The 12967-nt window shown below is 35.6% G+C and overlaps 1 pseudogene; it reads right to left on the bottom strand.

The window, feature by feature from the left end:
* Positions 1-1125: 1125 nt before the first annotated feature.
* Positions 1126-1596, bottom strand: LOC113920635 (annotated as a pseudogene).
* Positions 1597-12967: the final 11371 nt, after the last annotated feature.

Here is a 12967-nt window from a genome sequence, read left to right as displayed (position 1 = left end):
ATGTTTCATAGTACTGTTAAAATAGTAAAAATGGGAATATAAGCACAGCAAAGGGATATGTAGGATATCATGCTGATGGATTTTGCCCCACGGACACATTTGTTCTGGAAGCAAAGTGGACAGAAAGAACAATATAAAAAGCTCAAGAAATGAATCTTAATAGTACAAATTAGTATTATCATTGGCTTGGCCCCAATCTGAATGTAGAATTTTTATACTCTGCCTAATCTTGGAAACACACTTATATACCATGTTGGATTTTAATGTAGGAAGAATCTACAGGACTAGTAAGACTGAGGGTATAGCTAGTGAGTCAAGAAGTAGGCTCACGTTTGGTGGTGGTGATGGTGGTAATGGTGGTGATGGTTGTAGTGATGGTGATGGTGGTAATGGTGGTGATGGTTGTAGTGATGGTGATGGTGGTAATGGTGGTGATGGTTGTAGTGATGGTGATGGTGGTAATGGTGGTGATGGTTGTAGTGATGGTGGTGGTGGTGATGGTGGTGGTGGTTGTAGTGATGGTGGTGGTGGTGATGGTAGTGGTGGTGGTGATGGTGGTGGTGGTGGCAGTGGCGGTGATGGGGCTGTGAGGAAGGGGTATCGGTTTTACTCCTTACACCTGGAGTGGAGGCCAGGACAATAATACATTATATACAATTTTCCTGGAGCCTGGATATCAATAATCACAAGAAAAAAACAAAAATCTAGAGATCCTCCCACTAGTGCTGCTCACAGTTCCATTTTCTTTCCCATTTACCTCAATCTGAATGAAAACTGAACTACTCTTATAATTATCCCACCCCTAAACTTCAGCTATAAGGAGGGATTTTAATGAAATCTAAATAAAATCTAGTTGAACAGTGAAATGATCAAAGAATGCATTCTCATTGTTCAGGTGAGAAAAAAGAAACTCTCATTCAGAATGTTTATTTCCTGCATTTTGCATATATTAGATAGGATGCTATCAGCGTTAACAAAATATTTGTATTACTTATGTATAAAAATGAAATGTATTTTATATATTGTTGTTATATCCACAGTTACTAAAGTTTCCCATTTATCTTAATAATTTATTTATTGATGTTTTGCTCTTCTATTTTTTTTTTTTTGGAACAAGAACCAAGTTTATTTGTTCATTTCTTGCACTTGAAGTATTCCTCGATGCCATCCTTCGCCTGAGACTCTTTGCCATAGTCCTTAACCACCACACAACTGCAACCAACCACTTTTCGGGGTTTTCCCTCTCTGTCAATTTTACAGAGGCCTACCCACCTACCCATTCCCCTAGTTTCTTGTTGTCATCAACCTTCACTAGGTTGATTCGGTGTTCAGCACAAAGGGCCTCCACCAACTTGACATACATGGGCTCATCACAGTTGGACGCAAGCACACAAAGATGGGCCTGGCGCTTGTCTAAGGCTTTGGCAGCTTCGCGAATTCCACGTGCTAGGCCATCGTGGATGAGGGCGGTCTTCAGCACCTCTTGTAAAGCAGTATTGACGTCCATTACATCTCCAGCAGCAATGCCTTCCCCGGCCATGGCGGTGGATTACGAGTGTAGCCGAATCTTGACTGCACGGGACCTTCTGCCTCCCCGTGACTCGGCGGCGGCAGGGAAAGAGTTGCTCTTCTATTTAAATAATCGTATCATCTACAAATAATGACAGTGTCTCTCCATTTCCAATCCTCACAGTTTCTATTAGTCTTACAATACTGGCTAAGATCTCCTGAACAATGTTGAAAAGAAATTGTGACAATAGACATTTTGCCTTATGATTAAAGAGAATGTTAAAATGATTTAAGAATAATTGTTCTAAGTTTTTGTTAGACACTCTTTATATAGGTAAAAAGAAAAAGTCTCCTTTGTAGTTTGCCAAAATCTTTTATAGTGAGTGACTATATTTGCTCATCTACTGAGATGATATGCTAATATAAATGATATTAAATGATTTTGTAAAATCAAACTGCCATTCCATTGTTGGAATAAACCAAAACCAACTTAGATGTATTTATCCTTTGATATACTCTAGATACAGTTTGCTAATATTTTTAAATGTTTTTTTTTTCATTCCTGGTGAGATTAGACTAAAATTTCCACCCTCTTTTATTTTTTCTAACCACTGTTTTCTAACCACTGTTAGGTGATAATAGTACCTAAGAATAATTTTTAGAATTTTACTCTTCTTCTATAATTCAGAAATTTTACATAAGACTGAAATTGCTTGTTCTTCAAAAATTTGATAAAATATGGATCTGGTGGTTTCTTTGGGCTAAGGATTTAAATATAAATTCAATTTATCTAATGTTTACAGAACTATCTAGACATTCTTCTTGACCTTTAGTCAGCTTTGTTAAACTATATTTTCTTCAGAATTTTTCCAGTTATTCAAAGTTTTAATATTTATTCTATATAGCTATTTATGATATTCCTCTCACTCTATTGCTGCTGTATCTGTAGTTTGACTCCTTTAAAGACCCTAATGTATTGCTTATTTTTGCCTTTTTCATCTCTTTCCAGATCAGTCTTATTAGAGATTTGTCTATTTTACCAGGTTCTATAGAGAAATAATTTCTTTTCTTCCTGGGTCTACTCTTCCTATTTTATTTTCTATTTTATTAATTCCTGCTCTTAAGTTTTGCATAACCTTACTTCTAATTGTTCTGTGCTCATTTCCTTACACTTTTCTAACCTCTTTATTCAAACTTTCTTTTTAAACATACAACTTAACATTTGAGAATTTAGGCCTTGAACTTTCACCCCACAAATTACAACAGGTAGTATTTAAATTACTAGTAAATTCTAATAATTTTTATGTTCTATTGTTAAAATTTCTTGGCCTATCAATTATTTAGGTGTGTGTTCTTTAACAAATGTATTACTTTTACTTATGTTATCAAGTTCTAATATATATGCATTTGATTGGAGAACTGGTGTGATCAGATCTGCATTTGAATTTTGTTGAAAATCACTTTATTATCGAGTTATTGGACAATTTGTTAAAGGTTTCAGTTACACAGTATAATAATATGTGTTTTAATTGTGGGTTTGATTAAGGCTAACTTATTGTTGTGTTGCTCAATAATTGTTGAGTGTTTGTCCTCTCAATAATCAACAAATGTGGAACTCTCCTCCTGTATGGTGAATTTCTTTTCCTTCCTATAGTCTTATAAAATTCTGCACATCTGCTTTTGAAGATATGCTATTAGGTACATACAATTTTAGAATTGCTACATCTTTCTGGAAAATTAAAACTTTCATCATTTTGTAGTGTAAATGACTTTTGTTTTTTAGAAATGACTTTCTGGCATTTATTTTGTCTGATTAAAACAGATCTTTTGTGTTTAGACAGTATTTGCCTGCTACCTATATTTTCATTCTTTTCTTTATATCTTTTCATATTCTTGTATATTAAATGTCTCTTGTAAACAACTTATAAAATTAGAATGTGTTTTATCACAATTAACATATACACACAAACACAAAAATAAAACCCCCTGAATTTAATAAAAAACTTGAAAAACTTTGATTAAAAATTATTAAAAGTCAACAAGCCTAGGAATATATCTCCTAGAATAGCCAAGAAAATATTGGAAAATACAGTAGTCCCCCTTTATCTGAGGAAGATAAATTCCAAGACGCCCCGTGGATGTCTGAAACTGCAGATAGTACCAAAGCCTATATATATATACTATGTTTTTCCTATACATACATACCCATGATAAATTTATTTTATATATATAAGTTTAATTTATAAATTCGGTACAGTAAGACATTAAGAATAAGTAATAATAGAACAATTATAACACTGTACCATAATAAAAGTTATGTGAATGTGACCTTGCTCAAAATATCTTATTGTACTGTATTCACCCTTCTTGCGATGATGTGAGATGATAAAATGCCTATATGATGAACTGACATGAGGTGAATGACCTAGGCTCTGTGACATAGCATTAGGCTACTATCGACCTTCTGACAATATGTCAGGATGAGAGTCATCTGCTTCCTTGGTTGACTGCCCATAACTGAAACCACAGAAAGCAAGACTGCATATGAGGGGGGACTGCTGTAATAACAGCAAGGATTTGAAAATCCAGGCTTTAAAGCACAGCATGAAGATAAAATAATTTAAATAGTTTAGTATCCCCACCAGAATAAACAACAAAATTAACTCAAGAAAACAGAAAAATCCAAAAAAGTATATCCAAAAAATCTAAACAAGTATAAAAATTTGATATGTGATTGAAGTGTTAAGCCTTTTTGAAAATGTTACTAAATAGAATTTTATGCTATAAATTGTATAATTAGGATATTATAACCAAGAGTTGGAATAAACTAATAGAAATAATTGGTTAAATAATTGGGTAAGAAACACACAACTTGATATGTACTTTTTCTCATGCTATATTCTCAAAGAGATTTTAGGTTTATAAAAGTGCCAAAAGTAATAAATAAGAAAATAATATAAGTAGAAGAAAATGTAAGTATTTTCTAAGTGTAACAATGGAAGCAGACAATCAGAAAGGAAACTCATGTAAATTATCAGGGTTGTCTGAGAGCTATACCCATAATATATTCTTTTAACATACTGTGGCCCCTATCACAAGTAAACACAGAGCAAGCAGTAACACTGAATTTAACTAACAAAAACTGTAACTCCAAATAGGTGGAGAGAATAGGTGCGAATTAGGAAGCAATACACATATGAATGATATTGTCAAAGCTAACATCATAATAATAGTTTTTATAAATCAAGGAAAATATCAATGATTATCAATGGAAAATTGTATGTTCCTTTATTTCCTATCTCTGTGTGAATTTAGATAAGTTACTAAACTTTATTTATTTAAATATTAACAAATATTTATAAAGAACCTACCAATTGTAAGATGCTGTCAGATACAAGATGTAATATAATAAGAGAGTTCCAGCGCTTATGATACTTACATTAGATTGGATCCTTATGTTCCCAACCTGCATAATATCTCATAGTGTTAAAGTAGATAATATTTGGAGTGCTTATTATTATTGTTTGCAAGGAATAGTTCCTTAAATATAAGCTTAGATAGAAGAAAAGATTATTTGAGCAAAGAATGTCTGAAGCATTGCCATCCCACACATTTCCCTTTTCTTCTTATACTAGGAATGAACAAAGGGATACCATTCAGACTGCACCATAGAGATTTCCTACAGTCTTTGGTCTTCTGCCATAATGATGAAGAGCTAGAGAGAAATAATGTTATTTTATTCTCTCTACATATTATAATGCTTCAAAATTAATGTGAAATTAACCACTTTTTAAGATACCATTATTTTCCACTACTTCTCAACATGTGTCCTTCACTGCAGCAAAAACCACCTTATATCTGACAAGCTTATCATACTCCCACAATGCTTTTGATTCTGGTTTCCTCACTGAACTATACAGACTTCTTTTTATTGAAGTATAGTTGACACACAATGTTACATTAGTTTTAGGTGTACAACATAGTAAAGCCACAACTATGTGTTCTGCTGTGCTCATCACAAGTGTAGCTACCAATTGTCACCACAGAATGATATTATAATACCATTGACTATATTCTCTATCTTGTACCTTTCATCTCTGTTACCTATTCATTCCATAACTAGATGCCTCTATCTCCCACTCCCCTTCCCCAGTTTTGTCCATCCCCCACTCTCCTCCCGTCTGGCAACCACCAATTTGTTCTCTATATTTATGGGTCTGTATCTGCTTTGTTTTTTTTTCGTTCTTGTTTTGTTTTGTTTTTTTAAATTTCACATATAAGTGCAATCATATGGTACTTCTCTTTCTCTATCTGACTTACTTCACTTAGTATAATACCCATTCATGTTATCACAAATGTCAAGATCTCATTCTTTTTATGGCTGAGGAATATTCCACTGTGTGTATGTGTGTGTGGGTATATATATACCACATCTTCATCCATTCATTTATCAATGAACACTTAGGTCCATATCTTGGCTACTGTAAAGAATGCTGCAATAAACATAGGAGTGTATATATCTTCTCAAAGTGTTTGTTTTCTATGGGTAAATACCTGGGAATGTAACTTGGTGGAAATATGGAGGTTCCTCACAAAATTAAAAACAGAAATATGATATGTTATACTGGCTTTTTATACTCAAATATAGTCAACATTTAAGCTCAGTAGAAAGTAACTCTATAACTAACTCTTTCTAAAAACAGGGCAGAAACACGTTCTCTGGGGTGTTTCTTATACCACCTTTTATCCCCAAACTTGGGAGTAGTTCATTGGCTAAGGATGTGGTAATCCCCTTTGGCCAGCTGGTCTCCCTTGGAAGGAGCCAGGAGGGACTACCACTGCTCTTTGAGCTTTGGTAAGGATTGTCTTTCTCCAGCTTCCTCATCTTCAAGAGCTAAAGACAAGAGAAAGCCACAGAGATCTTAATGCTACATTTAAGACCAATTTACTTCTCCCAACCTCTTTATCACCATCACTAGGTCAGGCCTCCAGAACTCAGTGTAATTTGACAACTGCCTCATCTTACCCTCTTATTCAGCTCTCAAACTTCTTCAGTTTCTGCCTTGAAACCATCAGGACAAATCTCATTGTGAAATTCATCCCTAAATATATCATTACTACAAGAAGCTGAGAATTCCCAGGTCATCCATTTTCTTTAAGACTGTAATCCTCAGATTGCCTTGCACATCAACTCTTCTGACCCCTTCTTCCAAACCTATACTCTCTGAACTAGTGGTAAGTCATCAGCAGACTCTCCAGCATCCTCAGACTCCTCTCTGAATTTTCCATTTCTTGTTTTAACCAAAATCAGGTTAAGCCCATAACCCTCACAAGTGGGAAATGTTTATCCTCACACATCTCCCTCATCACAAGTCCTTGACATAGAGTGCACTGTTCTTCACTATCACTGTCAGAACATTCTTACTCTTCCCTCTATTGTCTTAGCTTTGCAACTCCATAGCCAGATATGGATAACTCCAGAGCTATCATGGCCACTTCCCCTCACTCCTTGATAATTGTAGTCCCTTGCACACTGCTGTCACTCTTTATAACTCCTCTGTTTTACTCTTGGTGGTTCCAATGTTCATGTACATGGTCACTCAAATTCTTAACCATCCCATTCTTTAAACTCTTTCCTTCTAAAAGTTGAGTTGTTCACCCTGCATTAAACACTCTCGATCATATTCTTAGAAACCTTGGCATTATCAATTACCATGTCCCCTCCAAAACTGTAATTTCTTGCAGCTTGGATTCTTCTGCTTACCAACTCCTTGCCTTCTATCTCACTCAATTGTGTTGTTCAACTCCAATAAGTGTTTAATTAAGCCAAGATATAGACCTATTGATCCTAACTCCTTTTCTTTTTTAAAAAAAGATTTATTTATTTATTTAAGCAATCTCTACACCCAACACCCCCAAGATCAAGAGTCACATGCACTTCTCACTAAGCCAGCCAGGAATCCCTATCCAAACTCCTTTTCATTGGCTCTAACACCCATCATATACTTCTTTTTCACCTATTAAAAACCATGTACCATCATTACAATCACCCTCTTATGTTTATTCTTGCTTTCACCATTCCTCTCTTCACAACAGTGCCTGACAGAAACACAATTCTGATTAATTCTCCAACTACTCTTTATCAGACCCATGTAATTAAGCATGACTGGGAAAAAGCACACAAATTGTTCTATAGTTTACATTAACTTCATGACCAATAACCTCAAGCAGACTTTTAATCTTGCTCAGCAATCCTGCCCCAATGTACCAGTTGTCTTACTCTCACATTCTCTTTAAGGGAATATTCTCACTTTTTCCATTTTCTTCAAATCACCAGAATCCCTTGCCCATATTTACTCTTAGCCAATGATATTTCTTCTTTTCCCACTGAGAAAACAGAGACATCAGAAGACAACCTCCATAACTTTCCATCACTATTTTTCTATCTATCTATTACTGTGGCCATATAAATTAGGTTTAAGTTATTAGGTTTAGGGTCATTCCATGGACTCTGCCTTTGCTTTTAGTATAGAAGAACTGCTCATTTCCCTGTCCACAACCAACCAACCCTCCACTAGTGTACTAAATTTCTTCCTCTCCAAAGATCTATTATTCCAGCAATTTGTCTTCCTTTCCCTACTTCATCAGTTGCTCATTCTCTATGTGATTATTCTCATCAACAAACAAAAAATATCATAATCTCAATCCTCCTCCAGCTACCATCTCATTTCTCTGTTCCCCTTTTATCAAAGTTCTTCAAACATTACTCATATTTAATAGCAAAAATTTCTCTCCTTATTCTTTCTCAAACTCAAACTCTCTCTCAAATTGCTTTTACAGGGGAGCCTGGGTGGCTCAGTTGGTCAAGTGTCTGCCTTTGGCTCAGATCATGATCCCGGGGTCCTGGGATCTAGCCCCATGTCATGCTCTCTGTTCAGCGGGAGCCTGCTTCTCCCTCTCCCTGATGCTTTCCCTGCTTGTACCCTATCTCTCTTTCTCTTTAATAAATGAATAAAATGTTTAAAAAATGAATTGCTTTTACCAATTCATTGAAATGCCTATTTTTAGAATAACCAACGAGGGGTGGCCTGGGTGGCTCAGCCAGTTAAGCATTTGCCTTCAGCTCAGGTCCTGATCCCAAGTTTCTGGGATGAGCCCTGTGTCAGCCTCCCTGCTTGGCAGGGATTCTATTTCTCCCTCTCCTTCTGCCCTTTCCCCTGCTTATGCTCTCTTTCTCTCTCTCATGAATAAATAAAACCTTTAAAAAATTAAAATAAAATAAAATAACCAATGAGGGGTGCCTGGGTGACTCAGTGGCCTCCAACTCTTGGTTTAGGCTTAGATCACAATCTCATGGGTCCTGAGATCCAAGCCGCGAGTAGGGCTCCACATGCAGTGGAGAGTCCACCTGAAAGTTCTCTCCTCCTGCCCCTCCCCCCACTCAAGAGTACATGCATACTTTCTGTCTCTCCCTCTCCTCTAAAATAAATAAATCTTTTTAAAAATAATAATAAAATAACCAATTAACTTAATAGTGCTACATCCAATGATCAGTCTTTATCTTATTTACTTATCAGCAACATTTGAAATAACCAATTACTCTATTATTCCCAAAAATACTTTCTTCACTTGGGTGACACACCCTTTTGGTTTTCATCCTACCATATTGGGTTCTTCTTCTCAGTCGCCATTGCTAGCAGATTCCCTGGTATATCAGTCTATGGGCCTCTTCCCTTTCTACACTCAAGCCCTTGATAGTGTCATGTAGTCTCATGTTTTACAAGCTATTTTTAAGCTAATGGCTTTCAAGGTTACGTTTCCAGCCTGAATCTCTCTGCACTCAAAACTTGATTGTACATATGTTTATTCAATATTCCTCCGTGAGCAGCCAGTAGGCATCTTAAACTGTTATGTTCAAAAGTCAAATTTCTGATTTTTTCACCCACTGCAGATCTGATTCTTATACCATTATCCCAATCACAGCAAATTAAAATTTCATTTTTCTATTTAACCATGTGAAGTTTTGAAGTTTATTCTTTATTTCTTTGCTTCTCTCCCAATTCACAACCAACCAACAGCATTGTTACATAATCTAACTTTAAAATATATCCACAATCCACCATTTTTCAAGACTGCTACCCCGGATGCCCTGGCAACCATTTTATCTAGCCTGGTTATTGTGGTAATTATTTATGTGTCTCCCTGCTTTGCCTACTCTTTTGCCCTCCTACTGCTCATTCTCAATGCTGCACTCAGAATGATTATTTTACAAATAACTCAGATCATTTCACTCCTCTCTTCAAATCCCTCCAATGATTTCCCATCTCCAAGAGCAAGCCAATGTCTTTACACTAACCTACAAGGCCCCAGATCATCTGCCTATCATTCTACCCTTCAAATCATCTCTCTTTTGACTCTGACCCAAATTCAGTCCATTTCAGTCCCCCAAATATCTCTAGCCTTTGCCTTTCACCTCCTTCTTCTTGGAATGACCCTGCCAAGGTACCTAAAAGGGTTATTCTGTTAGCTTCTTCAAGGAATCACAATGGCCTCCCTGGCTATCTACATAAAATGTCACCCTTCCTCCATGTCTCACACTCCCTAGCTCCCTGAATTTGCTTTAGTGTCCTTCATGACACTCACCAATGCTCATTTCATGTTTATTTATGTCTTCTCACTCCAACCTTCATTAAAACTATAGCTCCATGACAGTGAGAATTCATGGCTCTGTCCTCTGTGTATGACACTTAGTAGGCACTCTATGAAAAATTATCGAATTCATGAATAAATAAATATAGTATATGCCCAATTATTATCAAATGATGCAATTAATCCTGTTCTCTTCTAAGCTTTTATAACACTTAAAGTTTGTATCACGGCAGTTAGCAGCTAATTATAGTTTTTATCGATAGTTATCAGTTTAAACTCATGTGAAGAAACCATATATTTTTTTTAAATGTCAGAATATTTATTTATTTATTTATTTATTTTAAATATTTTTTTTTCTTTTTTTTTTTTTTTTTTGCCAGAGAGAGAGACACAGTGACAGAGGGAACACAAGCAGGGGGAGTGGGAGAGGGAGAATAGGAGCAGGGAGCCCAATGCGGGGCTTGATCCCAAGACCCTGGGATCATGACCTGAGCCAAAGGCAGATGCTTAACGACTGAGCCACCCAGGTGCCCCAGAAACCATATTTTAAATTACTCTTACATTTGCCACAGTACTTTAATTAGTTCCCAATTATTGGCAGGTGCTCATAAAATCTAGCATATAGATTAAAATACTTGTTGATAACATGGATCTAAAAGCTCCCCAAAATGTAAGAAACTTGCTGGTATTTCCCTCTCCTCCTTCTGCTATTTTTTTTTTTTAACAAAGTTAGCTAAGAAGTAATTACATTAGTAAATCTTGAATTCTCAGTTCTACTGTGTTCTATGCAAAAGAAGAGTAAGCGGGAGGAGAAAAAAAAAAGGCAGAGGAGGGGAAGCCAGAATTGGAATTCCTACCGCTGAGCGGATCTTTCAGGTTTACCCTGAGGTACTGTTGTTTAATTAAACATCATGTAATAGATAGCAATATCCTGAGCTTCCTTCCAGTTAGAATATTTAATTCAATTGGGATGAGGCAATGTGGACTTCAAAGGGAATTAACATCATATAGATTATATATAAGATTTGAGCACTTTAGAAATTCAGCAATTTGGTATATGACCAGAGAAATATTACAAGCTTGAATAACCACAAACAGGCAATATAGGATATAATATAAATAATATATAAACAGGCAAAATATAAACAGGCAGAAAGGATCCTGAGTTTATTTTATTTACTTCAATGTAAAAAGAAGTTTCACCAATTTTGTTGCCTTTTCTTGAATTTAATGTACCCCTTGCCCATAAATGTTACTTTAGATCTGACCCAGTAGTTCAACACTGTAACTTACACCATCTCCTTGACAGAGATATAGAATACCTCTTCACAGGAACATTTCACTCAAACATGCACATCAAGTCACCTTTCAACCTTCTCTTCTCCAGGCTAAACTATGTCAACTGCTCTATCTTCCCTTCACAGATTTTGCTTTCTTACTGTAACAATTTCTGTAAGTCCTCTCTGTTATTTCTTTCTTAAATGCCTAGAAATTTAGGAACCAATAATGGGACATATCATTTCAGAGGGCTTAAATTCAGAGGTGCACAATATTATAGAGAAGCAGGAAGAGCCCTGAACTAAGAAATGAAAAGCCTGGATTCTATCTTAATCATTAGAGTTGCCTTGGAGAAAGGACTTACCACCCTGAGCCCTAACTTCTTCAAATTTTAAAAACCAGAGAAATATCCCACTTTATCTAATGGGGTCTTTGATTGGAGTAGGAGAATGCATCAGGAAATATAAAGCATTTTGTAACTATGTATTTCCTGTCAACCAGTCTAAAACGAAATTTTCACCATTAAAAAAAAAGCTACAGGATTTTTTTTTTTACACACTGTCATGCAGAATACCAAATTTCTGGTTTTTAGGAAAGTTGAAGACTATTAAAGATGATTTTTTGAACCTATTTACCAGGGCACATTTAATTTTTTAAAATGTATATTGTGCTATTCATGTCTTTATTAGATAAAGTAATGAGCAAAAGAAGATATAAGAAAATAACTAGGTAACTGCTTGTCTTGGTTTAAACTCTTCAAAACAATAAAATAATAGGGAGCAGAGGAAGATATAAGAAAATAAGTAACTGCTTGTCTTGGTTTAAACTCTTCCTGTTCAAAACGTTAATATGTTTTGATTGTGTGGAATTAAACATAAATGGGTATGATTCAGCAGGGTGCAAGGGGTATTGGACAGAAAAAACTCTTCTGGCATATAATGGGTGTTTTGTGCCTGATTTCCTTTCCAGCATGCTAAATATGTAATCACCAAATGTGATATAGAAATGCATGGATTTCCTCTTCACAGTCTCTCCCAACACACAACACACCTCAACACACACATACAACCTTCTTGTGTTTACACACTGTTTCTGTTCAATGTTTTTCAAATGAAGCTTTTTCTCTTATGTTTCTTTTTTCTCCCTGATTTAAAGCATCTGAAATTTAAAAACCCATTTTCTAAAACATGCAAAAAGCATGATAATAAAAACAAAGCCGCAAATTGATTTGTGAGGCCTTTGAAGTTTACTGACTTATACAATACAGAAACTACAAAAGCAGTCTTCACAGATCTCTAGTCAGTATATAAAATTAGTAGAATCTGGGGTAAGACGCATGGACACAGAACGACCGACCTTTCCATGGTGAAGATATGAATGACTCCTAAAGGAGAGGCACCCCTTCAACCCTGTGAAATTCATCCTTTGGCTAAATACCTCAGTATACCCTTTTAAATGTGTACATTTCCAACTTCCCGCCCTAGCTTACTTTTTGTGTCATGGAATTTCTTATAGTCAATCAAATAACAGT

This window comes from Zalophus californianus, chromosome 3 (assembly GCF_009762305.2).
Source record: "Zalophus californianus isolate mZalCal1 chromosome 3, mZalCal1.pri.v2, whole genome shotgun sequence".
Lineage (NCBI taxonomy): Eukaryota > Metazoa > Chordata > Mammalia > Carnivora > Otariidae > Zalophus > Zalophus californianus.
This window is presented reverse-complemented; position numbering and strand designations above follow the sequence as displayed.